Source organism: Saccostrea cucullata, unplaced genomic scaffold (assembly GCF_032062105.1).
Source record: "Saccostrea cucullata isolate Sc308-1 unplaced genomic scaffold, CSIRO_AGI_Scuc_v1 ctg5412, whole genome shotgun sequence".
Lineage (NCBI taxonomy): Eukaryota > Metazoa > Mollusca > Bivalvia > Ostreida > Ostreidae > Saccostrea > Saccostrea cuccullata.
This window is the reverse complement of record NW_026929784.1, coordinates 34078-37322: the sequence shown is the minus strand read 5'-3', so window position 1 is coordinate 37322 and position 3245 is coordinate 34078. Positions and strand designations below refer to the sequence as shown.

Genomic DNA, 3245 nt, shown 5'->3' with positions numbered 1-3245 from the left:
ATAGGTCATGTCACAAGTAACACACCTATGAATTATGAAAGCCATAGCCCCAACCACTCAATAATTATGGGCTAGGTTAAAGTTGTGGGACAAACAAACAAACAAACAAACAAACAAACAGACAGACAACAGACGGACAAAAAAAATATCCCCCAATTTTTGATCCGGGGGGCATAATAATGCATTTTACACGCTAAAAGTTACAATCCGGCAAATATAAAGTATGAATAAGTCACAAATGTAAATATAAGTAATAAGGTATCATTTTAAAACATCATGAGATAAAAGGGGTTGGTATGAGATAAAATTCATCATAAAGCCCTTGGGTTTATGGAATTTAATTCGTGCCCAAACCCCGTATTTATATCCCATAATGTTTAAAAATGATACCTTATTTCTTAATTAAATACAACTATACGACAATGTGCATTTTTGGAAATTAACCAAGAGAATAGGTTTAGATATATACACTATATAACGATTGCTCCCAAATTATGTACATCAATTAACAGGTAAACCGAACAAAACCCAGTAGACTTATATATATGTATCAACTGTTAAATCATTCAGAATAAAAATTGACTAAAAATATCATTTGAATTCACAATTTTAGCAAATTTGTTATTTGTTAAATAATTTAGCATCTAGATTATTTTCAAACTATAGTGTCTTTTAAACTTATCAGTTATAATTGTGTAACTCAAAACAATTCATTTCCAGTATACCACTGATACACATGATTCAAAATGTCTTTTTGTTTAATAATGAAAAATTTTATAACTGTGCAAATACATGTAAACACACAGAATGGTTGTATAAAAGAATACATGTACTTAACTGCAATGTTATATTTCACTGTAAATACTTATACACTGTCAGTGTTTTGGTTTCCCTTTTCCCCACATAGAGATTGTTCTCATCATCCACACACACACTCAAGGGACCTCTACCCCTTGTTGTGGTGTGAGTAATAGAGACAAAAACTGACCGTCCTGATCAAGGAGGTGAACAGCGTCACTGATACAATCACAGACCAGGATGTGACCGAGGACATCAGTACAGATTCCATGGAGAGATAACACTGACCCCTGACCTAAGTAGGAGAACCTGTGTTGTCCTGATTTATTCACCACTACTACTGCATTTTTATAATTGTCTGATGTACAGATATCTCCATTGATGTTTTCTGTGATAGAGTGTGGTGTTATATACAGTCTTTTTCCTTTGTTTTCCCTCTCTCTATGTTCTGTAGTTCTTTTCCTGTCTTGTTGTACCTGGTGACTTTACCTTTTCCGGCCTTCCACATCCCCACCAGTAAGTCCCCGTTGATGTTGGAGGAGTGTATGCTGAGTGGTTTCCAGTCTCCAGTTTTAATTAATTCTGTGATATTATTATCCTGTGTTATCCTTTTGATGACGTTCTTGTATTTGTCTGTAAAGATCAGATCCCTGTCCTGTGTCACGGTGTGGTAACCAGTTCCACCACTGGTTTTTATCTTCTGTATCATATTCCCCTGTAGATCTATTTGGACAAGATTACCATCATAGTCACTGATCCAGAGTCTGTCTGATTGATCTCGTGATACATGGTGCACATCATCAACACCTGGTACATTGAACTCCCTGACCTTGGTGACAGAGGCAGATAGAGACAGTGTTTGTTTCTTGTCGGATTTCTTTCTGTCTTCTTTCATCTGTTTATGTGTAGGTTTCACTGCTGTATTGTAGACACTTTCAATGGGCCTTATTTCTCTCTTTTTTGATTTAGTGTTGGGGACACGTATTTTACCAAGTAATTTGGTGACATCACTTTTGTTGTATTGACCAGCAGTAAATCCTGGTGTGACTGGTTTTGTTGTCTCTGGTATGGATTGGATCTTTGGTTTCTTCTCAGACATTAATTTCTGGGTTTCTGTAGAGGACAGGCATCTGTGGAGCTCTTTGACAAGGTTATTGAGATAAGTGATGTAATCATCCAATGTCTTGTCTTGGGTGTTTAGATCTTCTAACAGTGAATGCTCTATCTGGTCTAACTGCTTCATATTCTCAGATATGACTGTGTCTACCAGACTTTTCAGGGACTCACCTTCAGTCTTCATGGATGTTCTGATGTTATCCATGATGTGTTTTATTTCTGAGGAATCTTTTTTAATTTCTTTCTGTAAATCTTGTGATGTGGGGAGAAAATGCTCGTGAATTTTGGAGATTTCTTGTTGGAAGAGTGCAAATTTTTCTGTGTATACTATTTCAAGATCAACAAATTTATGCCTTTCGTGGTCTCCCATTGTAACACATTTAGAACATAACGGAACTTGACATTCTTCACAGAGCATGTCCACATCTTTAGTGGGGTGGATCTTGCATTTCTCCACAGGAAGTTGTCGTTTACGTTGCTGGTAAAGGACCACCTCATGGTTCTTGTTTTCTAGACTTTTCAGATGTTCATCTCTGCATTGTTTGCACAATCTTTGATGGCAAGGGTTGCAATAGAGCTCACAGTTTCTTTCACATTCTTCAATGCCACACTCTAAAAAGGGCTGGGCTCTTTGAGGAATATCCATTTTAAATAATGCCATCTGAAAATTATGAAGTTGCTCTGTACTGATTAGGACATGAGTAATGGGCACGTAAGTTTTTCACAAGACTGTAATCCTCTGTTTAACTTGAAAATACAGTAACAAAAGATTCTTCACACAGCTAGGAAGAATCAATTTTTTTATTATTACGGTAACCACATTTTTTCATTTTTTTGTGTCCACTTCTTTCTACCCATAGGTAATAATTACTAAATTCTGAATTATTGCATCAGAATTACCAAAATGTCTCAGTTTATTCTTTATATTGCAAAAAGTGGTCCCAGTTTGTTTCAAGAGTAGTTTCATTGTTGAACCAGATCTTCTAGCATATATACATGTACATGTTATCTCTGATTTGACAATATTGTATAAAAAAGAAACCTACAGTATAAATTGGTAAAAAAATATATTTCAAGCTCTTTAGAATTTAACTGGAATGAATTCTAAGGAAAGTTTTGATTATTTGGTTTAAGAGATATTTATATTTTATAACAAAAATATTGAATAGCTTATAGTATTATATAATATAGATTCATTGTTACCGTATATGTAGAGTAAATGATAAGAATTTGTAAAAGGATATCAAAAAATATTTGAATACTTACAATATCTGTAGATGGCCTGTATATGTGCCTCTCAAACAGACTTTGAAATATGGGAGTAGCACTTT

At 34.8% G+C, this 3245-nt stretch overlaps 1 pseudogene; it reads right to left on the bottom strand.

The window, feature by feature from the left end:
* Positions 1 to 852: 852 nt before the first annotated feature.
* On the bottom strand, positions 853 to 3245 carry LOC134282188 (uncharacterized; annotated as a pseudogene).